Below are 21,293 nucleotides of genomic sequence, written 5' to 3'. Positions count from 1 at the left end.
ACGTATGACTAATGACATTTCGGGTAAAAGTTACCATTATTATTTATTCCCTGTACATCTAAACCACATACCTAACTTAAATTAGTTAAATTCGATCATTTACAACTCTGTCAACACTAGTTTTTTTTTATTATTTCATCATTTTTATTAGTTGGCAATGGAAAATAATACACTAATTAGTAATGTATGTTAAATTACAATAAATAACTACTACCAATGTGTACGTTGTAGTTTTCTCATACAAATCGACGTGTCACACCATTTTTTTAGTCGGCGATTCGAGCGTACAAACGCGCGACAAACGTAAAAATGATGTGATACCTAGATTCGTAAGAGAATTTCGCAAAAAATACAAATTGGGTGTTAATTTTCACATTAAGGATAATGTTCTAAAAAAGATGAATAAACTCAGGTTTTGATGATTGAATAAAATCTTCATTGGGTCATCACACTGAGTACGCACATACTAGTTACCTCAACCATTTCAGAAACACCCTGATCATATAATGAGATAATGATTTGAATATATTTCTCAACAAAAATGAAAAAAATTTTATTTTACCAGATATATTATGACTTAATTAGGAATAAACATAATGTTATACTGGTTGCGCAACGAACTATGTTAAGACCAGTAGGTAACACAATTGATATCAGTCAAAAGTTGATGACACTTTATACGTTTTGAAACCATGCCTTGTCGCTTGATCAGTATATTTTTAATCATTGATGTAATCAGTAATAAGAGAGATAAATCAAAAAGAATGACGCAACAAACCACCGAAGAGTACAATCACAACAATAACAATCAAGGGCGTAGAAATAGGTAACCACAACACCGTACGGCAACAGTGCAACACGCGGCGTCCGTGACGTCAGGTTAAACGGAGCGCAACACCCAATGGCAGACAACTGTGGGCGGTACCTACACCGCGCAACGCCTAATCACAGACGACTATGGGTGGCACCTGCGCGACGCATCGACGTAATCTACGATACCATTCCTTTTAATACAAGTGCAGACCACAAAAGTCATCAGTACACTCGCAGCTGAACAATGAACAACATCTACTAACAACTGGGATCATGCGAACACAAGACTCAGCCAAACAGTTTCAGTCCACTCAGAGTTCAAATGATTCACCAAAACACTCTTGACTCTACAAGGACCAAACTCTGCTCGATACAACGGCAACGAAATTTGCGTATACAACCAAACAACGACAGTCTTTACTCGAAGCTCTACAGCACACCGGAACGACCATGTGAGTAAAAAATTTATTATACTACTCTCGTGGATTTACTTCTGTAGGTCTTTTTACATAATCTCCCAGTGTTAATAATTAATTTGGTATTTCTGTGTTAGATTATATTCATTGACATTTTCTGTTGATTTTCCTTTTAAACATTTTTAGCTATAGAAAGTGTCTGCCCACTCTAACTATTTATTTTCTGATTTCCTTCAACATTTTTACCGCGTAATGTTATTTATACCGACACGCATTCTAGTTATTTCTAAAATAGATGCCGAACCGTGCTCCAACAGCCAAATGATACAATTTTTTTTAGTTTTTAGGTCTTTGATAATAGGATTTAAACATTCATAATATGTCACGGATATTAATATTGACGGTGTTTTTTGATTTTTCCTATATTTTCAATTTCACCTTTTTCGTAAATTTTGCAATTACTCGAACAACTTCCCCATTATTGTGTTTCTCAAACAATTATCCGTTTGAACTTTTTTTTAGATATTTTTCTATCTGAATTTTTCTACTTTACCACGTTGTGCATTCATTTTTAAAATTCTATAAAAGATTGTATATTCGTAAAAATTCTTCGGAATTACGTTCTGACGAAGTGGTCGGCTGTTACTGGTACGACGGACCTAGTTCGCAGATGGCATAGATCCAGTGACTTTCGAGTTCCGCCCAGCGCACGTCTGATGGGCGCCCGCTTGGTGTGCAACTATTACGGTCCGTCAACGCCTTCAGTCCGAATCCGAATCCTATTATTCGGTGGCGTCAAAGTCGTGGAATGACATACAAATCTTTTCGAATATTAATATTTGATTGCTCATATGTGTTGAAGTCTTATAATGTGCCGGTTCTTGATTATTTCTTCCGAATTTTTTACTTAGTTTGGAATCAATAGATAGCTTGTCCATATGTGCTTCTCGAAAATTTTTCCGTTTCAACTTTTTTTGGTATATTAGATTCTGATTTTAACGAGGAATGTATTGATTTCACTGTAATGTGTGTTTTTTCGTTTTATCATTTAATTGTTTTCGGGAGTGTCAAAATAATACTTGGAAATTTAAAATTCTCAGTATAGTTTTGAAGTGCCGGGATACCAAGGAAAGAAAATATATTTTTTGCTATTGGTGTTAACTCTTCACGAATTATTTCGGATACCTACATGAAATTTTCACTGAATTATTATAATATTGGCTTTTTCTATGTTTGATTAAATTTTCAAAATTATCCAGACCTTTTTAAGATATTTTATAGACATTTGTAATGTTCCGTTTTATTAAGTTATATTCTTTTATCAATATAATTTTATCCTTCGAGTAAAAACTCTCCAAAGGTTCTCTATAAGTTGTTTTAATAGCAGTTTGAAGAAATTAAAACAACTTAGGCCCCTTTTTTACATGACAATAAATAGTTCAAAATTTGACGATATTTATTGTCCCAACAAAAACTCTTTGTCGAACTCCGTGTAAAAAAATTGCCAAGTCAAAACAAAAACTAATCATTTACAAGAATACAGCTTCATTAAGATGTGATATCATGAATAAATTCTATGTAAATTAAATTTAAAATAAATTTATTCTATCTCAATAATTTGTTTACATTGTTAGAATTTATTTCTATACAAATAAACATATCCGTTTGTAACTATACTGTTTAATAACTTTCCATTACAAATGTTACTTGATTTATTTTGTAAAAAGGTCTTCATTATTAATTTATAAATACAAATGGTGCATAAAATGCACATCATGCATGGTATAATCAAAAACTGACTAATCTATCCATTCATTAGCTCTGTAGGTCTGACTAAAGAAAATGGACAACTTTAGATTCTGGATTGTGTGATGTATATTGTGTGTGTATAAGGTCTTGCCCGCTTTGCTTTTTTTATACTTGCGGCTTCGCGCCAATACTGTCACGCTGGATATTGAATATTTATATAAATTATTTACTTAAAATTTATAGGACATTTATTTTCATAGCTTAGAATTGAAAATTAAAAACAAGGGTTCACGTAAGTAGTGACATACTTAATTCTGCAACAACAAAATAAAAACAACTATATACTGTTTTTTTTTTTTTTTTTTGTTTACAGTGTTTAAAGTTTAAATTTTGAGTGAAATTTCATATTATTTAACCAAGAAAAACAATTTTTAGTAAGTTCTATTGCAATTTCTATTAATATTACCTATTCATTAGTACTTAATAATTTCTAAAGTATATTTTTGAACACGTTCACACATTCATGTTCATAACATGAACGACATTTATACTTTTAATTATTTTGAGTGATTTTTAAGACGCTCAATTTATTTACTATTAAAAAAATATATACATATAATTTAGATACTTTAGAAAATGTATATGCTCTTAAGTCTAAATTGTGTTTTTATTTTTCAGTTTTCCTATACATATGTTGGTGGCTTTTTATATAAACTGCCAATAAACTATTCCTTTTTTAATTCATTTTTTTAGTGAACGTTCCGAACACTGATTATATTAATACTTTGTAATATATTGAATATACTAAGAATGACTGAAAGTCGGTTACATAATGAATCTGGTTCTATTATATTGGATATTATTTTATAGCTCAACGCAGCTAGTTCTCGTATATCTCTGTATGGGTTCAATATATAGGCTTGTTGCATTATTTGAAAAATCGTCATAAGAAATTGGGTCTCAACATTAATATACCAAAGGAATGTATTAGACGATCATAATGATACTTTATAGATATTGATGAAGGTAATCCATTATTTACTTTTTATATATTATTTATAATAGCTAATTTATTTTACTTTTAATAACAGATTTCAAATTAATTCTACTGGAAAGAAATTCAATGTTATAGTATATTACTGAACAAAATTTTATAAATAACATTCAATGTAATTCCACTTTAAATTCGTCCTACAACTCAGAAGATTTATCGTTGAATATGGTTATGGATCAGAGTTTTAACATGCCCCGGGTAAATAAATTAAACTTAAATTTTTTTAGCTCAAATGTAACTGCCATTAAAAGATCAAAATCTTATATAAAAATAAAATGTATAATCGTCTTAATAGAATTTTTTTTGTAAAATTTATTTACACTTCAACAATAAAGGTTTTTAGCTTACATTTGATCAAAAGTTAAACAAGAAAAAACATATTGGTATATACATTATATTTTGTTTTAAATTTTACAACTTTATTATTATTATAATGTACTGATTGCAGCTGTGTTGTCAATGTATCATCTTTAAATGCTTAGTGGAGTGAAACAGCCAAACAGGGTTTTAAGTATCTTGCGTGGATCGGTGTATTTGAGGCTGATGATGCCAACGTGCTCAATTGTTAATGTTTCGTTGTAACTTTGTAAGTATCACATAACTTTCGTTTAAATTCGTTAAAATTTTCATTCAATTCTATACAGTCAATTATGTTTTATTCTTTAGCTCGAAAAGCTTGAAAATTTAATGCAATGTTCTCCATAAGGTGATATAATAGGAGTAAGAAAATAAATGCATATGCACTTTTTAGATTGAAAAATTATTAAACTTTTTATGAACTTCGATCATCGGGTTATTAGTATTTTTATATTAAGGCTTCAACAACAAAGGTTTTTAGCCTGCATTAAATTAAAACAGACAAGTATACATTATATTTTTTACACAATATAATGGCATGTTTATCATAGTTTACAATTTATGACTTATATTCATACAGTGAAAAAATGAATTGTTTGCTTCCGTATTTTCTTCATTGAGTGCTTGATTGAGTGTGATCGAATTATTGAGGATCTTGCGGGCTTCCGTATTATTATGTTTCATTGCAAGTGTCCCATACTGCAGTTGGTTATTTTCTTATAAAGACAAGTAAACATGTGTTAAATGTGAGTGGCCTATACAGGGTGTCCGTGAGAATTTATCCATTGCGATATCTCCCGAAATAATGGTGATATTGATATTATGGTTTTTTAATAAGACTCACAGGGATAAGAACTACAATTATTTCATATTTTAAAGTTTTGGTAAAAAAGTTAAAAAATTTATTTTTTTATTCAATTATTTCCAAAAAAACTGAAGATAGCCATTTTGTAGTTTATTTTTCTGCAAATATTGTCGTTTCAAAATTTTATTTTCATTTGTTTCCTGATTTTTAATATTTTTTTTTAATTTCGATACAAATGACAGGTTATTTAACATCTTAATATTATCAAACATGTAACCCACCGCGCCGCGTGCATTCCCATACGACTGGCCGAATACTTTCCGTGTTCTTAATAGTTATAAATTTATAATCATATTTTATTTCTTCAAAACTAGAAAAAAATATTAAAAATCAGGAAAATAATGAAAAAAAAATTTTGAAACGTCAATATTTTTAGAACAATAAAGTCTACAGGATGATTCTTTTAAGTGGGTACACTCATTATCTAGAAAACCATTTACTTTTTTCAAAATATTTTTATATGGTTTCAAGTTGTTAAAAAACCAATGTTTTTATTAAAAAGTTATATTTTTAATCCTTATCATTTTTTAAGCTTTTTACTTTTTTGAACGACAACAGAGTTTTAATTTCATATTCCAAAGCAGAATATTTTTCTAAGTATTTTGATTCATAAAAATCGAATTCATGTGTTTCTGAAATGGTTGAGGTAACTAGTATAATATTCGTATAATCTTCAAAACTGGGGTTTATTCATTTTATTTTTAGAACATTATACTAAATGTGAATATTAACACCCAAGTTGTATTTTTTGCGGAATTCTCTTACGAATTTAGGTGTCACATCATTTTTACGTTTGTTGCGTGTTTTTACGCTCGAATCGCTGACTAAAAAAGAACACAATCGGCTACAAGCAGAACGTACCACGGAATACCACCGAAACGTGATGCAGCGCAGTCGCCATTATGCCACACGGAGGTTGTTCGGACACCCAGAAATATAGACCCCATGTAGACAGCCGAAACCACCTTCGTACACAGTTCCTGTTTACTCTTCGCCGTGTCTGATGTTTACCCAAAAGGAAAGCACAAACAGCTCGGACAAGTGTCGCATCCTCACGCTGTGCCGTCCCCACGTACTTTCCTGTAGCTGGTACATACCTACAAGGAGGTACAGACATTACAGACAAGTGTCGTTATTAAAACGCCACCGCCACAGATTGTGAACTCCGAGCCATTGATGCCGCCGTCCGAATATCACAGTCGCCGTAAATAATTACCTACGTTCGTATTATCTACGTAACATCGCTGATAGTACGCGCTGCGCCTTCGTGAACCACGTACTATTACTATTGTCGTTCGACGGTTGCTGCCATCCGTGTTCACCCATCTACATACATACGCATTGGCACAGCACGACGTCTAGGGAACAATTGATTAACAACTAGAGAACACAGTTGTTAATGATTACTGCCCGGTCGTCATACCAGTCAACCATGGTCTAAGTCATCAGAGCCGTGAGTCCGACCATAAATTCTTTTTTATGTATAATTTGATCCTTGCTATACGTGTTTTTAAATGTAAATCGTCTTGTGTGATTAATTATTGATAATTAAAAGAAAATATTGTGAAAATAACTAATACAATATATTGCAATTAAGAAAAAGATAATAATTGAATGAACCAACAAATTGCCTCGGCGTTCATCCATTTCATTACAGTTGGTTTATAGGTTTATTATGAACTTATTAATATATTATTTAAATTAAAAATCATTACTTTCTAACAACACCTCTAACAAAATATATTGTACTCAAATTACGTGTTATATATAACGAGACTATCTTGTTTAATATGTTAGTCTTAATTATAATTATAAAATTAATGGTAATCAATCAAAATATAGTAGCACAACTTTGTAAGTTTCGTTGAATTTAGTTTATCTTCTATAATGTTCAGCTGTAATACAATCAGCAAGGGCCTAGGTAGAAGTACAGTAGAAGTTGGCGAATGATCAACTTCCGAGTTTGTGAACTTTAGATAATCCAAGTTTTAATTGTTATGAGCGAAAAGTCATGTTTGCTAGTTTACAAATCATAATAATCAATTATATTAATGTTCCTTACATATCTCTAATGGTAATGAGTAAATGAACTACAATGGTGTCTAAACTTAATAATTTAATGTTATTGTCAGTCAAACTTAAATGTGTAATGTGCATAAAACAAAAAATGAATTTCATACTAATCATGTTTTTAAATTATTTTTTATTTTTTGACGGAATGAATAATTATAAGGCACCAAATACAAACATATATTGAACAAAAATCAACTACTAATCAATAACTAATAGTTTAAATGTTACAAACATAATTGGCTACTTTTTTTATGAAGATTGGAACAATAATGTTTTATTAAAAGTAATATCCTTTTCCGTAACTTTTTGTCGTGGGTTATACACTTACAGGCTACAACAGCGTAACTTTCTTATCAGAATTATAAGATAATGTACAGGGATTTTGTGTAACCTATCATATGAGGTGATTTTGTGGGATCACGAAGGGTTTCACAAATAGTTTTTGATGTTTAACGAAACGAGAGAGCTTATAGTTTTTTTTTTTTTTTTACTTTAGAGATAGAAAATCTTGTTATAAAAATAATGTTATTTAAGATTATTATTGGTCCCTTGGAAGTCTTTTAAAATAGCGTCCATAAGTCGAGAAGTTAATGGAAGAAATGAATCCGCAAGAATAATCAAATAAACTAGGTAAACATTTTTCTCATTTTTAGAAATTCAATTAATTTAATAATACATTTCTGGTTTACCTAGAAATTAGACCCCAGTTTCTGTAAAATAAATACTAACTAATGTAATGTAGAATACATAATTCATTAGTTCATTATTACATATCCATTTAATAAAATATAACATAAATATGGCGTATCAGTTTAATGTGATTGGTTATAGTCCGTTTCTTTTGAATTTTCCAAAACCTCAAAAGCTCTATTTTTAAATTTTTTTTTGTTTTAGTGCATTTCAAACGTTGATCAGGTTATTTTGAAGTAAATATAAATTGTTGTGTATATTCAACTTAAAATATCGATATTTTATACGCGAAAATGTTTATTGGTGATTTGTATCAGTGTTCGTGAAGTATTTTAATAATAACACAGGAGCTATGTTATAGGCATAACACGTGATGATACGGCGTAAGCTTATTGAACTTATTTTAATTAAAAAATGGTTACTTATTTCACGTTATTGGAATATTGCCTATATTGAACCCCTAAACGTGTCTTGTCGGTGATTTGGACTACAACTAATATCAACTCTATGCTAATATACAGTTTAATTTTTAATTGTATAATAGTTTAATGCTACAAAAAAACTTGAATACCTATCGTGTTTGAATAAACTTTGGATGCGAAACTAAACAATTTTTAAATTTGTGTCAAAAAATCACTGCTTGCATGCTATGACTTTAATATTATAGTATAGAACCTACCTGTGAATAAACTGTGAATACAGAGTTAAATTTGACATAATAATTCCTACGTAAACAGGTAAACACATATGATTATAGTGTTAATAATTATATTTTTTTAAATGTCATTAATCATTACGCATTAACTTACGGAAGTAATTGAATTTATAATAGGTATAAAGAGAAATGTTGGATTATTGGAAAATACTAAACAACATCGATTATCAAAAGAAAAGACGGTCCACGTTCAAAGACTGACATTCGAGACAATCGCCGGGGTAACGGCAGTCTTCAATACGAGTATTGTACTGGTCGTTGTCAACCTGCACCGAAGATGGGAGATCTACAATACACCGTATATGTTGTACAACAAAGGGTACAGTACTACTGCATTGTTGTTCGAGCCGATAATCCAATTACAAAATGTCGATTCCAATTGGACGTGGTGCTCTGCGTGTGCCGATGGATCAATGTACCGTCCCCTCGGTGGCTCCCGTGCGAATGATTGGGATTGTTTGGTTTCCGAGTTTTAGTGCGTTCTGAATTACCTACAAAACACCAACCTACCGGTTACCGATAACCGAAGTGGAACACACAACATAACTACCTATATTAATAAATTTATTAGATTTAGTCGCATTTGTCGCTTATCACATAAACGCGGTGTAACAAGGAAAATATAAACTAACCCTAACCCCAATTATCGGTACACGTATAATGTACCTACTTTACACCAACGTTTCCATTAATACTCGAACAAACATTGATCATTACCTCTCACAATGGTTTTTGTCAAATGGACAAAATATGATTATTTTATTTTACTATTCATTTTTATTAGAATCAAAAATTAAGTTTAAAAAAAGCGGGTAAGTGGGTATCACTCAGCTGTACATTGGGGGGTGGGGTGGACCTCTGACTAGGGTAGGTTACATATTTTGAATGCAATGATAGGTATCATTGTATACGAAAAACGATTCTGAACGGAGACGGTTTATCTGTCTAGGATATATTATAGGTTATTAAAAATTTTCAAATCTTAGATTTAAAAAGAAAATTTTTTATGAATTTCTAGCTTAAAATAATTTGCGAATTTTCGTGATTTTTACGTATGTATCAAAATTAAAATTTAAATGCTTGTAAAAAAAATGTGACTATGCAATTCTTTTATTTTTCAACTGCTATTGTAAAAATATTTTAGGAACCTTGTATTAAATTTTCAAATCTTAGATATAAAAGGAAAATTTTTGATGAATTTCTAGGATAAAATAATTTACGAATTTTCGCGATTTTTACGTATGTTGTCAAAATTAAAATTTGAATGCATGTAAAAAAAATTGTGGCTATATATTTCTTTTATTTTTCAACTGCTATTGTAAAAATATATTATGAGCCTTGTATTAAATTCTCAAATCTTAGAATTAAAAAGAAAAACTTTTATGAATTTATATCTAAGATAATTTGAACATTGCCGTAATTTTTATGTATTTAGTCAAAATTTGAACTGTAAATGCTAATAAAAAAAAAAATTGTGCATATGTATTTTTATAATTTTTGAATCACTATAAGAATAATTTATGAGGAACTGTGTATTAAATTTTCAAGTATTTTGATAGGGCCAAAAAAATTTTATCGACACTTCAATAGAAAATTTTCAGAAAAATTGAAAATTTCAGTTGTCTATAAATATCTATAAATATCTCAAAAAAAGTCAAAACATTTAAAAAATTAAATCATGTAAAGAAAATGCCAATCTAAATAACTTGTGCAATTTTCAAGTATCTACGACTTATACTTTTTGAATGATAACAAATATTTAAAATCGTTTGAGGATAAATCGTTATCGTTACAAGTGTTGCATTTTTAATCCTTAATTATAAACACAAAAATTTTTATGATTTTTCAACTTCAAAATTAATTGCAAATTTTCGCGTTTTCGACAGATTTCGTAAAACTTTGAACTATAAACGCTTATAACAAAAAAATGTGACTTACGATTTTTAATTTTTTTTGCTACAATAAGAAAAACTCATAAGGAACCTTGAATTAAATTTTCAAGTTTTTTTGGTCGTCTAACATTTTTTTACCGGCACTTTAAAAAAAAAAAATTCTCAACAAAATTGAAAATTACAGTGGTCTATAAATAACTAAAAAAAGTCGAAAATTTGTGAAAATTTAACTGTATATAGATAACACTAACATAAACATTTGGTAAAAATTCCAAGTATTTACAGTGATTATTTTTTCAATTACAATTTACAACCATATAAAAAAATCGATTTTTTTGAAAACTGTTGGAAAATGTTAACTTTTGACCTCTATAATGCACCGAGGATATTCACTTTTACATCGGAATCCACTCCGAAAGTTTGAAATTGAAGCATTATCTCGACTAGTTATTGCTGTACACAGACACAAAAACAAAAAAAAAACACACACATCATTGTAAAATCAATACATTCATTACTTCGTTCAGAATCTAAAACCTACGTTAGAAAGTCCCGACATTTTGGTAGCTTTTTAATTTTAATTTTTTTTATTGGTTATTTCAAATTTGTATATTTTTTTTAAATTAAATTATTTAAAACTAAAATGTGTATGTTATGTAAATTTTTATTTTTAAAAAAAAAACTCAATTTTCAATATTTTATATGTTCATTATTCACCATAACACATATAAGCAATATTTTTATTCATTACATTTTCATGTAGTAGACTGATAAAGTTTCACATACGCATTACGTATGCATGTAAAGGATATAGGTATACTTACTGGGAATGGGAATATGTTATATTATCATTAAATGCAGCTTTTCTGAGAACATTTTCAAATTTCATACTAGGTTTCATGTTCGAATCAGATACACCAGATAACAGAGTGACATGTCAATAATATAACATTGTCATCTTCATACAGCCAAAGAAACAAAAGCTAAGAAAAACCTTTACCTAACTGGGCTATTAACCATATTGGATTTGTATAAACCCTCTGCGGTCACCGTGAAAGTTTCTTGATGTCTGAAATTGAAGTGATATTACCCGGGGATGGCATGAGGGGCCAAGAAACGGTTTGCGTCAGTTAAACGACCCGAGAGGGAAATTTCACGGTCGAACTAACTCGCTTCCACTCTCCCACTCGTCTTGGGAGATACGCAGTTAAAAGATAACTGTGATCAATAAATTGAAACACAAGAAAAAGAAAAAAATAAGGAGAAAAAAAACGGGAAAAAAGTCATCTAGTCAAATGCAAAGTGCTTTTTTTCTCTTCTTACGGCTGAATGAGATTATCTAATTTATCCTCAATGGCGTTATTATCGAAACCAAACCACTCGTGTTCTTCCCAATATACCTGCTAATTTTATCTTGACGGAAGTTCAGAGTATTTCAATGTGGGGTTATCGTTATTGTAATAAAATAATTATCGTTTGACGTGAGCCCATATCCACAATTATTTAGTATATTAAGCAATAAATTATTCGAATCAATGTCAATAAAATAAAAGGCCATAGAGGATTTATGGAAAATATTAACTGAAAAATATTTCGGTTTCTGATGACTGATTGAATTTTTTAGCGAAATGATATCTGATAAATAGAAATTTCAAATATACATTTTTACTTTTTAACATTGGCTAAAATATATCAATACTAATAAGTGCATTACATCACTATCACCTTAAACTCAGCCACGGTCGATTTTTGCTACGTTCCAAATAGATGGAAAGAAACTGCCATCATCCCGACTCCAGTAAAGAATGCGACGGGAAACTTCACAGCATTTAAATGATAAAGAAAGATTAGACTGTTGTCAAACCAACCTAATAGTTAAGCAAAATAGTTTTAAAATGATATCTATTCTAAAAGCAACTTATTCTGTAAAGTTGTACAGGTAATATTATTATTACTTTAAAAATAATATTACAATAAGTCCAATCGTTCAAGAAAAAAAATTATTATTACATAATAGCATAATTAATAGGTACGACTGATCATTTATTTATTCAAACGATGATATATATATATATATATATATATATATATTATTATAGGCATTTACAGCGTACGCGTTTGCAGAAATCATTTTTTATAGGTACCTACCCACAATAATAATGTACTGCAGCAATTTTCAGCGATTCGATCCTCGTCCGTTGTAAAAAACCAACAAACATATTGTAAGTATTTAAATGATCGATGATGATAAGTAATAACAGTGGCGTAACCAGGATTATGGAAGAGGTTTGGGGGGTTGTGTAAAATTTTTGTATAAAAATAAGAAATTTATCAGGGGGAAAAGGCCCAATACCCATCTCCATTCTGGATACTCCACTGGATGACAATAATGTTTCACGTAAAGCGGCGCAGTATAAAAATAATAACTAAATGTTATGATTATTATGTAACTATATATTTTGTAGTGACGACTGACGACCTAGTCGAGCATAATATGCGCAGATGACAAGCATTTCCCGGTAGGTCACCGCCTCACCGGACTTCGTCGGCGGCGATAATGGTCGATAGCGGCGCGAGACGTACTCGCGAGTATTATTTAAATTTATTATTGCAGCGATCGGTGGCGGCGATGGCGGGATGGAGTATCGTCGGCCATCGGTCAACGTCGTTCGCGGTCAACCGGACCTATTTGATATTCGGCCCGGAACTTTCGACCGTGTCAAGTTGTCTCCGGGTCTACGAGGGCACGCGGTCGTCGGGGTGACAACTGCAGTAAGCCTCCGACCTCCACTCCCAAATTCTCTACACACCCCTACCAACCCGCAAAAGCACCAAAATCGTCCTCGCAGCAGCACTGTCTGCGCACATATATACACACATATTATGTAAATATATATATTGTATGATAAGTATATATACATATTATATCGCCGCAGCAATATAACACGCGGCATTTTGACAGACGCTCTTCCGGCCGTTAACCGGATCTGGGGCGTAATTAACGTAATGGATCCTGGTGTTCCGCGCAAAGTGCATAAATGTCGCGCAGACTTCGTCCGAAGGGTATATACATATTATATCGTCGGCAGCGGAGGGTAGGTGGCTGACAGCTCGCGGTAAAACACTGTTGCCGCGACGGTATATATGTATATAATATCATATGAAATAATAGTAATAATAATAAATATTTAGTTACGTCATATTATTATCTATCACGTTTAATACGCATACGACGACGATGACGATGACAATACATATAAATATAACGATTCTAGTGTGTAACGCACTAACGCTGTACCGTGAAGCGCCTCAACCTTGCAGGTGCAGCGAGATATATCGTTGGCCATAACTCATTTGTATAATATATACATTTAAGTAGGTATTTATTTTACAACAAATTTGCACACGAACCACGAAATGTTTTACTGAATAAATCCGAAACGACGATGAAGCGGTTGCGACGGAGTACGTGACCTACACAAGTATACTTTATAGGTACTATTACAGCAGGCTTGGACGACGAGCTCGGAATCTTTGAAACTCTGCTCTGCGTGCTGATGGTTCCTATTTATATCTGCAGACGTGTCGTGAGTTAGCTATAGGAGAGCGAGTGCACGATTGACGACATTAGAATATTAGATTGCCATTAGGCGCTATGTGCTCAATCACATAAGGCCTGATTTTTCTATACATTGCACTATTAAAGTTTAATTTTAGTTTTAACGATAATATTATTTCCAAGATAATAATTCATATCTTATTATAGGTACAATATTAATTCTACACAGTGTGTCAGTGTTAAAACAGTAGTCTAATCTAATACAAAACTTAGAGGTTGAAAAAGAATGTGATCTGATAAATTGTTGAAAAAAAAAATTTAGCACGGTATAAATACTCTCAAACAATAAGTTATTTAATTTTGTAATCTAAAAATTTTATTGATAAATTCAATTTGATAACCTAGGCAGATACTACATAAAGTTCAATTAAGTTACAAATTATTGTTCGCTGGTAAAAATGCACAAAAGTTATAATGCGCGTGAGTTATTACGTATTATTTTTTTTCAAGTGGTGCGTGTTAATAATTGACGTTCTTCATCAAGGTTTTAGGTCACGTGGCTGTTTTAATTTTCAAACGGCGGAAAGTCAGCTAATTGTTATAGAATTCAGGAAGAAAAGTTATTGATCTTGTTGGGGAGTGTCCTATATTTGCTCTTATGATTTCTGAAGAACAGGCGCATTAAAAGTCTGGTGCACAGGTGCCTTCATACAAAGGTACCCGGGTGAGAGCTTGTTAATCCGATTAAGTGTATACAAACATGAGCGAATTTTGGCTGGGTAAAAAAGGTTGAAAATACATAAAATATACCAAGGATAAAATGTGACAAGTAAACATGAGTTATTTGTACTTGTGTGAAAAACACTAGTACGTAATGCCAAAATATTCAAGAAATTAAAATTATATTTTGTAAATTACATTTTTGAACTATTCTCTTGTCACATAAAATATTTTTAGAAAAAAACTTATATATACCGCATAAAATGTTTATATACTTTGAGTACAATCAATAAGTTTGAGTCTGTACTTAACATAAAAACTATTTTTGTATATTTCGTGTTCTCATTTAGGTAAATAATCTTATACTAATAATTTATAAACGTGGTCAAACGTGTGGCACGAATAGTTTAATTTTAATGACAAATCTATATTTTAATGAGTGAGAAATTAAGAATACACATTGCTCTTTTAAAAATTGTATATAATAAAGTAGACAATATTAATAATATTATATTGTAACGAATAGTAGTGTAAAATAAAATTTAAGGCGATTAAAACAATGTATTTTTTTTTTACAAAAATAAATATGAAACTCAATTATTTTTATGCTAAAGATAATAAAACCTAAAACTGTTTGAAAGTAAAATGGTATAGTTATTGGAGTTTTCGTTTGTTTTGTTGTGTACTGTTTTTTAAATACCTACTTATTTTGTTTTATACTGACATCTCACGTTTGAACACGTTTTAAAGCCTGTGGGCTAAGCAAAGTTTGAACATAAAATTATAACTAATTGTCCGCACTCGATATTATTATCATGTAGGATATAGTCCGTTATTGTACTCAAAATTTTTTTTCAAGACAACACTTAACAACTACTATAGGTATCAGTATGGAGATTAACATTACCTTTGCAACTTTAAAACTTCTAAATGTTGTAATAAAATCTTGAGGTCTTTCTCATAAGGATCTTGGACTGGTACTTTAAAACCAACCTTCTACTTATCTAGTGGAACTTTTATGTAGTCAGTATGTGTGTTATTGCCAGTTACAATAATAATTGTTCCCATGTACAAAAGTAAAATGGTTGTTTTTTAAAAGTTGTACGTAGATTGCTTATAAAATGTATGAACTATTCAAAACAGATATTATTTAAAAACTATTAACTTCAGATTTTTTTGTTTGTAGTACTAAAACACCGATACAATATTGTCTTGCTTACATACCTAATACAATTGCATCTATTTTAACGACGAGGTCAACATGGTAGTATAACAAGTACTTATTTAATTTTGCATAATTATTTACTTTCGTAAATAACGATTTTATGGCCAAGGCAAAATACATCGGTAATATCTATTGTAGATACTTAAATCATTCGCTGATCAATTGTCGTTAAATATATGGTTTGTTTTTTCTATGATAAGTTTCACGTTTTTATAGATTTAAAGATAACTGATGCCCATCGATTATAAATAATTAAAGTAATATATATAATATATAAAATTATTGTCAAGAAAATATTATTAACGACGCACCGAACTCGCGGGTTATTCGATAATTTTCGTTAATCGTTTAAATTAATTATAGAGGTATTCGTTAAATTCATAATTGTTTAATCTGAACTCCAAACAATTTAAAACTTCCACAAGGCTTAGTGTCAGATTCAGGCATTTCTTCATAATTAAACATAAAGTAATATGTAAGCTACGTTATACGTGTTATATTTTAGTAACTAACGCTAAATATTAAATTGTATACATGAAATGTATTTTATATTTAGTCCTTTAGACCGATAATAATACTTAATGATACTAATTAGCCAGTAATTATCACTGATCCTCATCAATATGAATATTATAAATAATGGTACATTTCAACCGTTTAATTTAAACTAGGCAAAACAAATAATTTATATAAGGTATAAAATAATGTATATGTCTTCAAAATCAATATTAAGCTCAATACACGTATTACTATTTTTATCCAATGTTATTATGTAATACACAAAAATGAATAAAAAACGTTTAAATATAATATTGTAACTGTATCTACAGATTGTTAGAAAATATTACTTATTATACTTACTAGTGGAAAATAACGTTAATTATAAAATATAAAATGTTTTTTCCATCGAAGATAAATTTAAGATTTTTTCCATAAATATAAAAGCTAAATATATCTACCAGGCACCAGTACGTTTTTGTGAAAAGTATGTAGACCGAATATAAAATATAAATAAAAAAGGGACAACTTTTACTTTTCCGCAATGGGCCAAAAAATGAACGAGCCAGTATAAGTCTATGTATAAAATGATGTATGTATATATTCGTCATATACTTATACATGGGTGTTTATATTTATGTATACTTATATTTTTTACTTGTATGCCAAAGTAAGAGGCATCTAAGTCTTTTTACGATATTGGTGGTCCGAACAACTTAAAATGTTGGGAACCGCTGTCATCTGTACATAATTTATAATAATTAAATATTTCATTTGAAATTGATGCATGGAGTGGATTAATCAACTATCAAACAAGTAGGCGTATTGTTTAAACAAAACTCAATTTTCGGTAGACGATAATACGCAAAATGCTGAACGTATATGGTATAAATAGATTTTCTGGTTTTACCTATCTAAAATACATTATCAAATATGAGTTATGTAAAAAGTTTTTAGGTTAAGTTGAGCATTCCCGCGGAAGCAATGCCCAAGCAGTCCCCGCGGCGTTGTCAGTTCAAACAGAAAAAAAGGCCAGGTTAGATATACTTTTCGAAAAATGGTTATCAGTAATATATTTTTTGTTAAAAACTAATTTTTTATGCAAATAGGTATATTAAATAGAACATCAGGATAAACGTAAATAAATTTGATGACTAGAGATCTTTTTAAAATTAAATTAGATAAAAAAAACCAATTTAAATTTAAAAATAATATTTTGTATTAGGAATATCGATTTTTAATCTTAAAATTTCAAAATATTGTACCGATTAAATTTAATAAGAATGAACAATTACTTAATATGATTAATATTTAGAACTTACATTGACCGATATTATTTACAATATCCTTGTTTTTTTTTATTGAATTTGAATAAACTTAGTTTTGGCACATAATACAAGTGGATATAAAATAACAGATATTTTATAAATTACTGCTTATTTGAAGTAACCGAAAGGAAAACATAATTAACGACAGAGTAAAAATATTACAAAAATTAATTTAAGCAAGGTAGTTTACGTTTTAGAACACTTCGTGTCAGTACCTATTGTGTTTTATTAAACACAATAGTCATTCATGCCCACTGTAATTGATTCGAACTTGAAACGGTTGTTTATAAACAAATTAATTTTCATGGTATATATTTTTTCTGAATTGCATGCAATAGTTCGTATTCTGTTGTAATAACTGGTTTTAAAACAAATGAATATTTAAAAAAAAAAAGTACTTAAACGTAGACTCTAATTAAGATTATGGAACGTGTATAACAATTTTGGGGTTTAGTTACTTTAATTCCAATATTAATAACGTTTTTAAAAAAAATATTGCTAAACTTTATTCAATATAAGAATTTATGTAAAATAATTTAAATAAGTCGAACTATTTCTTGAGATGATAATATTATTATTGATAACGTAAACTGATCTGTTATATCATTAGCTGTAAAAATGTATAATATATAATTAAATTAATTAGTAGTTATCATTGATTTACATCATTGCGAATGTTATAAATAATAAATTACTTTTTTCTGACATTTTAATTAAATTTAGTCTTGGTAATACAAATTTATAATATTATAACATATTATATGTCATCGAAACACATAACACGAATGTTACAATATTTATACAACGATATTATGTAAAACAATAAAAATGAATTTAACGTTTTTAATATTATATTTTAACAACATTTCTACAGATTTATGACAAGATTCTCTCGTATGTAATATTAATGGGAAATGATATTAAATCTAAAATGTTCACCTACAAGCTATTTGTCCACAAGTATAATATAAATAAATACGTAATTGAAAATAAAATCGTTTAAAATAAATCCATTTTCCTCAAATTATCTTATTTAAAATAGTATTTTCAACTGTTTGTCATCATAATACGCAGTGTAAATACACATTTAATTACATAATGTAAATTATTATTATAATTTTTTTATATATATTTCTCACTTTAAACCCAATGGCCCATGTTGCCGAGGGTATTATTAATAAAAAAAAAAAAATCATTATGCTAAAATATACTCACACATATGTGGCAAAATGCTAACATACATTTTTTCTTAATATAATAGCTAACATCTTATTTATTGCAAGTCATAGCAATTGTTCACGCATAAACTATTTTATTTTTCGTAAATTATTTTATTTTGATGCAATGTTTAAAATGTACAAGTGCGTACTACATTAGGTATCCTAAGAAAAATATATGATTTACTTAGTTAGGTAAACAATTAATTTTGTTTGTTATATTTCGATTTTCTTAAAAATAGTTAATATTTAATATGAATTTAAAATTTTAAAGTTCATTAAATAGTGAAGTTGGTATTTTATCAATAATATACCGATAATTAAAAAATAAACCTAATGAGTATATAAAATATGAACAATTATAATAAATTACTGAAATCATTTTCATACAACAAAATATTACTAATGGTCTTTGCTGTCGATGTTATTTTTTTGAAATCAATAAAAAAAGAAATTATTATATTTTAATTAATTAGCGTATCAGTGTTTAGACCAAAAAAACGTTGAAAGTTTCGATTAATTAATGAATATATTATTATATTCGTATAGATATTTTTGAGTTTAAATTGTTATATATTTTTTTTATTAGATGATTAAATATAAATTATTTATTTTTTTTATACTCAATACAAAACCTCTTTGAATGCCGACTGGAAATCCCATTTTTATTTTATTTAGCGAACCAAATCATAACAAATTGTTCAATTTTTTTTTCAGATGTAAAACACGTTTATTCAAAACCTATTTTTTAAATTTAATTTCCTTTGTATATCCATGTAAAATAGCATATAAATCTAATATGAACCCCAGTTAAAGGTTAAGATTATTAAAAAATAAATAAATAAACTCAATATAATTTAATGTTACCTATGTTATTTTGATAGTTATTATTTTCATAAATATTATTAAGCTTTCAGTATTTTGAACTTGATTAATCACTAAGATTTAAATTTAATGACATTGTATATGTGTTCCCATTATTTCATTTAAGACCATAAAATCCCTTAAATCTATTCTACTCTATTATCCTTCTCTTGGATTAACTTTATATAATGAACAACTTAACACGTAAGACACAATAACAGAACGGCTCGACAGCGATAACTATGTGAATTCATAAAAATAATGAGATACGCGACACTAGAAAAATTGTGCACGTTATTACACTGGTTATTTATGCTCTAACTAAATTTTAATTAAACTATTTTTTCCATCTTTGAGATTAATTCTCTTACGTTTTGTAATAAATAAAAGAATTGTACTATTTTTTATTAAAAGTAAACTCCATGTGGAGGCCATCATAGATAATTTATCAATGTACAACAAATTAAAATGCTCACATACCTTACAGAATTTATGTGTACCTCGTAAGCTGTATCTAGTATCTTGTACATTATAGTAGTTACCATGATTTATTTTATATCTTGTAACTAAACGGTCAAAACGAAAATATCATTTCTAGATCATCGTTTCTTATGTAATTAATAAACAAAATAGAGCTGAATGTTAATTAAATTCAATAAAATTATGTTTAGGTTTGGTAAATAAAGTTATTATATATGCATTTATTTTATTGACAAGCCATGTATTAGATACAACATACGATATTGAGTTTACTTATCTTGGAATAATAAATTTGTTATCAGCTACGTTCAGCATATAAAATTTAATTTTACCAAGCTTAGATTAAGATTTTAGAATGTGATTAATTAAGTCAGAAGGGAAAAATGCGAGCGGGTGAACAGTTTAAAATATCAAACGAGCACATAAATTATTTGATGAGCTTATTTATATTTTATACAAATTATTTTCAAGTGTAATTATTGTTTTATTACTGTGTTATTTAATAGGTTCACATAAACATAAAATAACTGCCTTTTAAAATGTAATGATGCAATACATTGTATGCTGTAGTACCTATGCCTAATATTTTACTGTAGATTTTTTTTTTACGAATTCTTTTATACCATAAATGTTTTTTTTATTAATTAATTCAATGACATAAACCTAATGAATTTAGTTGATTTATACTAAATTACCTATTTCGTAAAAAAGCAGTATTTCAAACGACTTAAAAAATACAATTTTCTATAATATATATATACGTGTTATGTACATTTAA

General features: G+C 29.0%; 2 protein-coding genes and 1 long non-coding RNA gene across 4 annotated transcripts in view; 1 reads left to right on the top strand and 2 right to left on the bottom strand.

Moving 5' to 3' along the window:
- The window catches only part of LOC107165019 (nucleolar complex protein 4 homolog B), a 567,342-nt gene that overhangs the window by 82,606 nt on the left and 463,443 nt on the right, over window positions 1-21,293 (bottom strand). The window lies entirely within an intron of this gene.
- Window positions 1-21,293, bottom strand: part of LOC107171280 (uncharacterized) — a 71,068-nt gene that overhangs the window by 43,448 nt on the left and 6,327 nt on the right. The window lies entirely within an intron of this gene.
- On the top strand, window positions 1,052-9,870 carry LOC149054870 (uncharacterized). 2 transcript variants are annotated; one of them, XR_016192170.1, is made up of 7 exons: window positions 1,052-1,265; window positions 3,352-3,412; window positions 3,849-4,004; window positions 4,070-4,230; window positions 4,481-4,618; window positions 4,699-6,707; window positions 8,850-9,870. It is a non-coding gene; the product is annotated as an uncharacterized LOC149054870 (long non-coding RNA). The 2 variants fall into 2 exon arrangements; XR_016192169.1 differs by having other exon boundaries at window positions 4,699-9,870.

The sequence above is a fragment of the Diuraphis noxia genome, unplaced genomic scaffold (genome assembly GCF_037042655.1).
Source record: "Diuraphis noxia isolate RWA-SAM2 unplaced genomic scaffold, SU_Dnox_SAM2 contig0005, whole genome shotgun sequence".
NCBI classification, from domain to species: Eukaryota; Metazoa; Arthropoda; class Insecta; order Hemiptera; family Aphididae; genus Diuraphis; species Diuraphis noxia.
This window is presented reverse-complemented; position numbering and strand designations above follow the sequence as displayed.